Genomic DNA, 11,211 nt, shown 5'->3' with positions numbered 1-11,211 from the left:
TAGCAGCAAAAACAACAATAATTTAGGAGCATCAAATGTTCTCCACTGAAGCAATCACAAAGCCAAGCCAAGCATCCCCATTTGTCTTTAGTCCATGCTAATTGAGGCAAAGTCAGATAATTGAAGAGTGGCAAGAGAAAGAAAAATGAAACACATAATTGCCAGCAAACAGAAATTCTGACCAATACTCTGAAACAGATGAGAGAATGTCAAATACAGACACCAATTCAGAATAAATCAAGGTCAGTCACTCAAAATGAAAGAAAATACAAACCCAGAGAAATCACTCACCAACATTCACCCGGGAAGCTGCACAGGCACCTGGTGTCAAGCTAGGTGCCTTCTCCAGTGAACAACTTTTCCTCTTGGGTAGCAAAGTAACATACAGCACTCAAGCATGCAGAACCAAAATCAAGTGACTTTTTTGGCGGAGTTGGGGAGGTCCCCAAAGTGGAGATGGGGAATCTGGACACACCCCAGCCGTGAGCCAGGTTGCCAAGTTTGCTGCGTTCTGTCAGGAAAACAATTTGCAAGACATTTCAGAAATAAGATAAAAGAAGTTTATTAGGCTGACTTTTTAAAAAAATGCCCAATGAAAGAAAATAGAGTGTAAGCTTTTGAGAGAGAAGCGAATTGTACCTTTGACTTGGGTATGTTTGTGTGTTTTGGGGAGTGGAGATTCATGGGAAAGGGGTTCCATTTAGACATGAAAGTGGCCTTTTCTACAGGTGAAGGGCAGTGGCCCATTCACACTTTATAGGACAGAAGGAAAGGCAGTGGCAGGTGAAAAGCACAGGTCCACGCTTATGTAACTAAGACCTTGAGGAATTTCTTGGAAGAGAAATTGGGCCAAGTGACTCTCATGTCTTGAAGCTGCAGTCAGTTTTTCTTAAAAGTACAATTTTAAAATTATAATTTTCTTTGTCTCCTTTTTATCCATCTGTATTTCTTTTCTTCTACTTCATCCCCACCCCTTACACCAAAGTTCTTTATTCGTGAGGTTTGCAGAGGGGCTGAAGGTCCATCTTCTTACAGCTGCTCCAAGCTGGAGGGTGTACTGACTCTGTCTAGCCAGGGATCACAAGTCTTGTCCTGATGGACATAAAGGAAGACATGGGAAGATAGGGTTTTGTTATTCCAAGAACCGTTAATCTTTGGCAGTCACATTGTTTTGGGAAATTGGGAATCGGTAAGTCACCGAGTCTAACATTGCGTTACTTTGGGAACACAGGTCTTACAATGCAGAAGACATATCTGCAGGCTGTCAGTAATACATGCATAATATTTTGTTTTAAGAACAGTGCAGATGAGCATCAGCTTGACTTGGAACTGCAGAAGTCTGACAGATATAAATTTTACATGTGAAACAAGCGTGGACCAAAAATTGAAAGATGAATAAAGACTCTCAAAATAGTAGAAATTAGATAAAATTAGGCAGCATCTAGCATAGCCTTTATTTTGTAATATTAACCCCTATTTGTGTTGAGGTTACCAAAGTACAAGAGATAGAGTACAAGAGCATAGAGACTCCTTATCTATTTTGTCAACAGAAAGTCTAATTTTTAAAATTTTAGTTATGAGCAGCAGCAGCAGCAGTGGGAGGTGGCGGTGGCCAGGACCCGTGGCCTGTAGTCAAGGAGGCGTCAGGAAAACAGTCAGTTACTACTAGCATGAGGTGACATGCACAAATTTTCAAATAAACACTGTTTTATCTTTTCCATATATTCTGGCTTGTTCTAATTTGTCATGTTTGAAGGACTAATATGACATTGGGAAGGTGACACTGCAAGTTACTATTATGGACAAGGTCACCCCATGAAACCTCAAAGAAGCTACATGACTCATAATTTGCTGTTAAATTATGATTTACACAGAAAAAATGGAACTATATATTTAGAGAGAGAGAGAGATTGAGAGATTTAGAAAAGAGGGAATTTGAACCAGTGTTCAGTCTGAAAGTCTTGTGGAAGAAATGTGTCATAAATGAAATTATGCTCTTCAGAAAAAGAAAATCAAGATACACAAGGGAAAAGAAGGCTTATAAAGCCACTGCCAAAGAAATGACAAAATACCATAATGATGAGTATATCAAATTTCTACAGTCCATTTGACCAGATAACATATCCAAATATAACAAGCAGAGGCAGATTAATGTAGGGAAGATTGCCCAGTGTTTGATGGACTCGGAATTTTGTCAGCTCTCCACGTATGGCTCATTTGCAGGGGCTGCGAATTTAAACCAGCAACAAACTGATAAGGATGTTAACTGGGCTGGTAGATTACAACACACAAAAACATCAGAAGCATCAGGATTCTGTTATGTTAGGGAGACTGTGCTTGCCATCCTTGAGCCACTAAAGTGTCATCAGAGAGTCTTATATGTTGTAGTGATGACATTGAATAAACTTTTTACAACAGATCCTGTAAATACCATTTCCATGTCAGTCCATAAATATGGGGTCTACTTTCCCAGCAATTTTCCAGTGAGAGATGGTATAGATGATGTGTCTTATGCGTGGATGTTTAATCCTATTGCCTCAAAAGTGATGGAAGTGTGTCAACCAGCTTAGTGCTGTGATTTAGCGGTGTGGCACAGGTTCTATCTGGTGATAGCTTTGGTTGCTTCAATTTGGTTGAAGGTCATGCTAAATGTGTAGAAGTTCAAAACCTTTAACTTAGCATCACCGATGCCTGGGGGAGCTGGATGTGCAATCCACGATGTTACTCGATGTTGGACTTGTGAGACTGCAATTGCTCTTGATTGTGAAATTCCTAATGTTGCCACATAATGATTATTTTGAATATTTTGGACTGAACTTGAAACTGCATATTAGTCCTTCAAACATGACAAACCAGAACACTCCAGAATCTATGGGAAAGATAAAACAGCCTTTATTTAAAGATTTGTGTGTGTTACCTCGTGCATCTTAGTGTCCACATGCATGCTATACAAGTAGATGCTGCTGAAGAGGACAGTGGAGAGGGAGATGGAGAAGACCCAGACAAGGCAATTCTATTCAAGCACCAGAACATCAGCTTGTGATGAAGAATTCTCAGATTCTGAGGATGACGGGAATTTTTGCTGATCATGAAAAAGGAGCAAAGAAAGTTAGAACTGAAGACAAGAAGGAAATAAAAGGTCAAAAGCAGAAGTAAAGGAAGACAATAAAAGGATAACAGTGGTGAAAAAACAGATACCAAAGGAGACAAAAACATCTTGGCTGCCAGGAATGGTGGTGTACACCTGTCATCCCAGAACACGGGAGCTGAGACAGGATGATGGCTACAAGTTCAAGGCGAGCCTGAGCTACAGAGAGTTAATGGTCAGCCTGAACTACAAAGCAAGATCCTATCAAACAAACAGACAAACAAAAACAGAAAAACACAAAGCAAAATAAAACAGAAAATAAAAACAGTACATAACCCTTGAATTTGAGAGCATTTCCAATTTTAGAAAAATCACTAAAAAGTTAGAAAATATTGGGACAAAAACTGTTTCCTTTTTGAAGACTTCTGGCATCATTGTATTTCTATCCTTTCTTTATTAGAGGGAAAAACAAAACAAAGCAAGACAAAACAAAACATATTCCTATAAACATGAAACAAAACAGACATATATAAGACCATTGTACAAAGAGTTCCACCATAGTTCCTGTGTTGTCTCATTATCTTCAATAGAATTGGCTATATCATCAGACATAGTATAATTGAATAAAGCAGTACATAACAGTATTAATAAAAATTCAACTTTGTATACAGTATAAAACTTCAAAAGCAGGCAGTTATCAAACCAGAATGTGTGTCTTAGAGTCTTGTCATCTTCAGTGTAGTTGCCTAAACTCTCAGACTTGATACTATCGATCCTATCAGTTTTGAATAAAATCTATCGATACCAAACAGTAATCAAACAAACCAGATTTACCTAATATCAGTCATGATAAAACAGTACAAGTCATATAGGGCTCCAGATTAAGATAATAGGAAATTAAAGATGATTACTGTGCTATATCCTGATGTTTTTGGGATAGCTGTCTGTGCCCTCAAATCTAATGCAAGTAGACAAACTGGGACAGAATAAAATCTATCAGTAAAAAAGAAAAAAATAGAATAAAAATCTATCTAAGTAGAGTGGTGTGAATAATGTAGGTTTTAAATCCTGATACACTATAAACAATATCTTCTGCCATCTTTTTTAAGACTGTCCCTCCTCTTTCACTTCCCCAGGGTACACTGTGCATTTTGGGGTCTGACTAAGACCCTTGGTTTTAAATTGGGGGGGGGACCTGCTATTTACCTAAGTGGTTCTGAACCTTCTCTTTCTTAGACCTGATCTCTAATTGTATTCCTTTATCTATTAAAGCCTGTCTTTCCAACCTATCCACAAATACTGGTCTGGTTGCCCCTATTACTCTCTGGTTCTCCGTCACATAGAGCATTGTTTTCTCATATTTGATTTTCAGTCCATGTACTCTTTTTCATGTTAATTATATTTCCTATAAATAACATCTCAGTGGACTCTGCCTCCTGATCTACTCTACATGTGGTTCTTTTATTTTTTGATTTAGTGTATCAAGGCCATTTATATTAGAGATTATAACCAACCTTCTCTGCCTCATTTCTGTTATGCTGTTTTTTTGCCATCAGTTGTCTGCTTATCTTCTTCATTCTGTTTTCTGCTCCATTCATTGAGGCCTCTCTGCCACTGTTCCTGGAATCCTACTACATTTCTCTCTCTCTAGAATATCCTGCAGTATTCTCTGTAGAGTTGGATTGGTGTTTGCAAATTTCCCAAGTTCCTCTTTGTCTTGGAAGCATCTTGTTTCTCCATTAATTTCTAGAGACAGTATAGCAGGGTATATCAATCTGAGTTGGAGGTTATTTTCTTTTAGGGCTTGGAATATTTCGCTCCAGGCTCTTCTTGACTTGATGGTTTGTGTCAAGAAGTCTGCTGTTATTCTGATGGGTTTTCCCTTGTAAGTGATCTGTTTCTTGTCTCTAACAGCTTTTAATATTCTGTTCTTATATTGCATTTCTGGGATCTTGATTATTATATGCCTGGGTGTAGCTCTGTTTTGGTTGTAGGTGGCTGGAGTTCTGTATGCCTCATATATCAGAATATCATTTCCTTTTCCTATGTTTGGGAAATTTTCCTTAATTATTTCTGTGAATATCCTTTGTAGTTCCTTTGTTTGTACCCCTGCTTCTTCATTCATATTCTTTATTTTCAAGTTATAGATCCTCTTGTCGTCTTCTAGCCTTTATATTGTTACTGCTTGTTTCCTTGTTATTTTAAAAAAGTTTTCCCTTTCATATTCCCACATTGCAAAACTGTCCTCCAGTTTGGATAATCTATCCTTACTTTCTTTCAAGTAGATTTGCCATCTTTCCATAGAGTTTTTAATTTCCTGGTAATCTCTTTGAATCTGCTTCATCTATTCTGTATTTTCTTTATATTCTTTATCAAATGGTTCTCTCCTTTGAGTTCCTCCCTTCTTCCATCTGTGTCTGCTTGAGGGGTGCTTAGCATCTCTTTTATTACTCTTTTATCTTGATTTAGTTAGCTAAATATTTCACTTTTGGACTCATCTATGAGGTCCTAAAGATATCTCTTTATGTCCACTGGTGCCATGTCTGATGTTGCATGTTTGCTGTTCTCATTCTCCTTTGTATTTACCTGTCCTCGGTCAGTGTTCTCAGGGTTGGGACCTGGGGACTTCTCTTGTGGCTTCCTCTTCCTATCTTTTTTGTTTCTTCCAGGAGGCCCCAGTTTCTTTCTTTGTTGGTTACAATTCTTCTGAAGCATGCTGGCTAGATGACCCTTCCCACTGCAGTTTGCTAGTGAGTTGCAAACAGGGGCAGCTTATGCTGGCCCCTCTGCTCCGGATCAGTCAAGCAGCTGTGGCCTGCACTGTATACTGTGCACCGCCTCCCCTCCGGGTCAGCCAAACTTCTGAGGCTTCACTGCATTAGTGTGCTCTGCCACCATAAGGAATTGATTTCAGATAACCTATTGGGGCTCAGCCAGGTCACATGACCCAGGGCTAGCTCACTCCATCAATCCCGTTCAGGAAGGGAACAACTGACTGAAGTCACTGCTGCCCCTCATACTTGCCAGTCCTGCCCGGTCCCAGAATGTCGTCCATGGGAGCCCCCCTTTCTGTGGAATGGCTCCACTCCTATCACTCACCACAGGTTGATGCAGGCTCCCCACCAGCTCAGCTCTCCATTCGGCTGGCTGATCCCTGACCTCAGTGTGACTGCACCTCCGGTGAGTCGAAGCATCGGGACCTTGGATGGCTCGGCAAGTTGCCTGCTGTGGCAGGAACACTGGACCTTTAGCTGTTCCAATAATAGCACTGGGACTGTATGTTTGATTGGTTCTTCTCACCTTAGTTTCTTCTTGGGATGAGAGAATTGAATTCCCTCTGTTCGGGGCTCCCCACTCTGTATTATGTTGAATTCTAAGTTGATTATCTCAAGGAGCCTCTGTAGCCAGCTGTTATCTATCTGCCATCTTTGTTTCACCTCCTGAGCTTATTTTTCCATCTTTGTAATTATTAAAAATTATGCTCAGAAAAAATAAATTTTAAATGTAACAGTGGCTAGGGAATAAAGATTTCTATATTTTATGTGAACACTGGTCCATTAAAACTCTTATTACAAGTCTCAGACTCTGAGATCGGCTTCTGTTTTGTAGACTTGAAGATCTTTATAGTGACTGATTCCAGGTAGCAAACATACAAAGCTACAAAAGTAACATGGTTTAGTAGCTGAAATATTTATATTGACATTTTTATCCTATAGACAGATGTACATAAGAATTCAGATCATTACATGAGGGGCACTTGAAAGTACATTAAAATAACATAATATTCATATACTAAGACAACGTGAGGCCACAGTTTTGGAATGGCTCATGACCTTCTGTGGCTATAGACTGAGACACTATAGGTGCAGTTGAGTGCTGCCAGTAACAGCTGGTGCAGTTTGGAGCCCTTTTTGTAGCCCACCTCTCTCTGCTTTTATATTATTACCATCTATTTTATTTTACTGTTTGGTTATTTTTTTTGATAGGTGTTTAAGACAAAGTCAAAGTTAGATCTGTTTCATAAAATCTTTTTTATTTTTGGTCAAGTCTCCTCCGGGCTGTTACTTTTGGGGTCAGATGAAAAGCATCTCCCAATTCTCCCTCTAACTAGCTGCATTATCTGCTAGGATGGATCAGTCTTGTTATACCATATAGTTATTCTTGAAAGCATGGGGTGTTCTCTTCTTAGTCACCTTCCTTTTTTTGAGGTGGAGGGAAGGGTACTGGGGGTTGAACCCAGAGCCTTCACAGCATACCACCCAGGTGGCCACCTTCCTCTATGCAGAACACTCATTAGTTGACTTTGACTCCTGTCCTCCAGGGCTCAAATAATCTGCTGGTTCAGGAGGTTGAATGACTCACCAGAGTTTTAAGGGCTCTTTCAGAGTGCTCTGGGCTCTCAGAGTGAAGGGTCAAAATGTTAACTATCATTTTAGCCCTTTTATCTTCCTTAATTTTTTGCCCTAAGCCTTGACTTTGAATACTCAGAATGTCAGTTACACTATTCTTGAAATGGTAGCTATAAGACTTAATCCTCATTATTACAATGTTTTTTAGATATTGGGCACTTTGAAATAGAAATTAGGCATTGAAGAGGAAGATTCACACACCTGAATTATTTGAAATGATATCATGGAATATAACAAAACAGATCATAAGGCATTTAGCAAACTCACAGAAAACAATAAATAAACACAGGCTGGGAATTTAGCTTAGTTGCTCAAGTGCTTACCTGATAAGCACAAAGTCTGAGTTTGAGCCCCAGTACAAAAAAAAAAAAAAAGAATAAATAAACAGATATTGGGTCAAGTAAACAAAATGATCACCAAATCTACAGAAGGCACTAATAAAAGCCAGAAGAGCTAAATAAAATGATATAAACCATGAATGATAGGCGTAGAAGAGAATTAGAATATGTAAAAGTATGCCAAATAGAATTTCAGGTGCTTAAAAATTAGATTGCAAATACAAGCAACAGAAGTGACCAATATGAAGACAGAGAGTCATAACTAGAATACAAGGCTGTTTTTGGTAAAAACTACAAGAAAGCATGTATCCAGAAGCTCCTAGATAATGCAAAGAAAAGTAAGATTGATTGGAATTAGTTTAAAAAAATCAAAAGACAGAACAAATGGCATAAAAAACATGTTTACTGAAATAACATCAAAACTTTCAAAATAAGGGAAACTAACATACAGACAAATGAGACACAGAGAATCTCAGCCATGATTAAAAAAAAAAAAAAAAAAACCCTTCTCCAGGACACATTCTCTTATTCAAAATCCTAGAAGTCCAATACAAGGCCAGAATATTTTTTTTTTTTTGAGATAGGGTCTCTCTATGCAGTTCAGGCTGTATTCGAGCTCACTTTGTAGCCCAGGCTGGTCTCAAATCTGCAGTGCTCCTCCTGCCTCAACCTCCTGAGTGCTGGGATGACAGGTGTGAGCTACCAGGCCCAGCTCAGAGGTTTTTTTTTTTAAATACAAAATCTTACTGTGTAGTTTAAACTAGCCTTAAACTCACTATATAACCCAGTGATCCTCTGTCTCACCTTCCCCAATGCTAGGGTTATTAGGAATGCACCACATGCCCAGCCCAGGAACAGAATTTTAAAAGCTGTTAGAGAAAAACAATGAATCACTTGTAAAGGAACCCATTATAATTACATCAGATTTCTCAACACAGACATTAAAGGTCAAGAGAGCTTGGAGTGAGATGTTTCAAACCCTGAAACAATTTCCAACTCTGACTAATATAGCCTCCAAAACTATCTTTCAAATTTGATGGAGAAACTAGATATTTTCATGATAAACAGCACTAAAAACATTCATGACCATCAAACCAGCACTCTGAAAAATCCTCAACTTCTTTATTTCTACTAGAGACAATGGAGCTACTACCACAAATGTTTAATAGAATGAATACACTAGGTAGGACAAGCAGTTATGCAAAGGGAAATACAGAGAATCAAAAACAAGATAAATCAATGTCTATAAGTAATAACTCTCAATGTAAACGGTCTCAAATCCCCAAGCAAAAGACATACTGGTAGAATGGATCAAGAAATCAAATTCAATGGTATACTGTACACAAGAAACACATTAAATCCCCAAAGAAACTGATGGACTAAAAATCAAAGGATGGAAAACAATGTTCCATGCAATTTGAATGTAATAAAAAAAATCAGGTATAGTTATGCTATTTTCACAAAAAGCAGACTTCAAGACAAAACTGATCGAAAGAAACCATGAGGGTCACTATATATTGGTTAAGGGAATAATACAACAGGAAGAGATGATAATTATTAACATATAAGCACTGAACAACAGTACAACCAACTTCATAAGACAAGTACTACTGAACATAAAGGATCAGAGAAACATGAATACAATTATGAAAAAAGTATCATTCATAATAGCAACAAGAAAAATTAAATACTTAAGAATTAGCCTAACTATGGAAATGAAAAACCTCTACAATGAAAATTATAGTACTCTACAAACAAAGATAAGAAGACAAAGACAAAGATAAGAAGACATCAGAAAATCAAATATATGCCCTGTGCCTGGATAGAAGGAATCAATATAGACAAAAAACCATACTTACAAAATTGATATACAGATTTATTGTAATCTCAATCAAAATAATAACAGCATTCTTCCATAGAACTGGAGAAAATAATCTTAAAATCTATAAAGCAGCAGAAGAGACTCAGAATAGCAAAAGAAATCCGGGGTACAAGAACAAAATGGGAGGCATCACAGTCCCAGATCTGAAGTTATATTACAAAGCTACAATGACAAAAACAACGTGGTATTGACACAACAATATACATGTGATCAGTAGAACAGTATAGACAATGCAGAAGCAACTGCAAGCAAAATCTAGTATTTTATCTTAGACAATGGAGTCAAAACATACACTGGGGTAAAACAGTGCCTTTAATAAATGAAGTTAGGGAAACTGCACATGCAGAAGACTGAATCTGGACTCCTATCTTTTGCCATGTAGTAAACTAAAATCAAAATGGATCAAAAAACTACTATACATGCTAAAACAGAAATACAAAGCAGTTAGAAGATAAAATAGGGAAAAGTCTTAAAGTTATAGGAACAGGCAAGAACTTTCTGAACAGAATGCTGATTGTTTGGGACACTGTACCAAAAATAAACAAGTAAAATCTTATCAAATGAAAAAACTTCTGCACATCAAAAGAAACAACCACCAGAGTGAAAAGAACCTACAGAATGGGAAAAATTTTTTTCCAGCTATTCCTCAGAGGACTAATATCTAGAATATATAAAGAACTAAAAAAACAGTGTAGACTCTCCAACATACAATGGGCAAGTCACTGTGTGGAGTGGTACATGCCTATAATTCCAGCACTTAGAGGTTCAGGGAGGAGGCTCTCTGCTAGTTGAAGGCCAGCCAGGCATGCAAAATGAGTTCAAGACCAATCTCAAGTACATAATGAGACCTTGTTTCAAAAAACAAAACAAGCACTGGGAGTGGTGGTGTATGCCTGTAAACCTAGCACTCTGGGGGCTCAGGCAAGAGGATCACTGTGAGTTTGAGGTCAGCCTCAGATGCATAGTAAGACCCTGTCTCAAAAATAACCCTACTCCCAAAAATGGGCAAGTAATGAGAAAACACTTCACAGGAGAAGTACATGTGACCAGTAAATATTGAAGACATGTCTAACATCACTGAGTATTAGAGAAATGCAAATAAAACAACTCTGAGATTCCGTCTTGGTTGGTGGGAATATAAACTAGTAGATCCATGTGGAAAGCTGAATGAAGATGCCTCAAAAACTAAAACTAGAAATTCCAGTTGACCCAGATATTCCTCTTCTGGATATCTTCCTGAAAATGTTAAAGACATCATATTACAGTGATGTATGCACACCCATGTTTACGGCAGCACAATTCATAATTGTTAAATCTTGGAAGCAGCCTATACATCCATCAACAGAAAATGTGTCTACACACAAGGGAGTATTACTCTACCATAAAGAAAGGTAAAATTGAGTCATTTGGAAGAAAAAAGATGCATCTTCAGACCATGATAATAAGTGACATAAATCTGACATATAAGTTTAAATATTGTATGGTTTCTCTTAT

The 11,211-nt window shown here is 37.9% G+C and overlaps 1 pseudogene; it reads left to right on the top strand.

The window, feature by feature from the left end:
* The first annotated feature begins 1,576 nt into the window (after positions 1–1,576).
* Positions 1,577–11,211, top strand: part of LOC100726336 (histone deacetylase 2-like) — a 64,555-nt pseudogene continuing 54,920 nt past the window's right edge.

Source organism: Cavia porcellus, unplaced genomic scaffold (genome assembly GCF_034190915.1).
Source record: "Cavia porcellus strain 051 isolate PalLab524CR breed Dunkin Hartley unplaced genomic scaffold, mCavPor4.1 scaffold_16, whole genome shotgun sequence".
In the NCBI taxonomy this organism is placed as follows: Eukaryota; Metazoa; Chordata; class Mammalia; order Rodentia; family Caviidae; genus Cavia; species Cavia porcellus.
The sequence above is the reverse complement of the archived record's forward strand: the minus strand, read 5'-3'. Positions and strand labels throughout refer to the sequence as shown.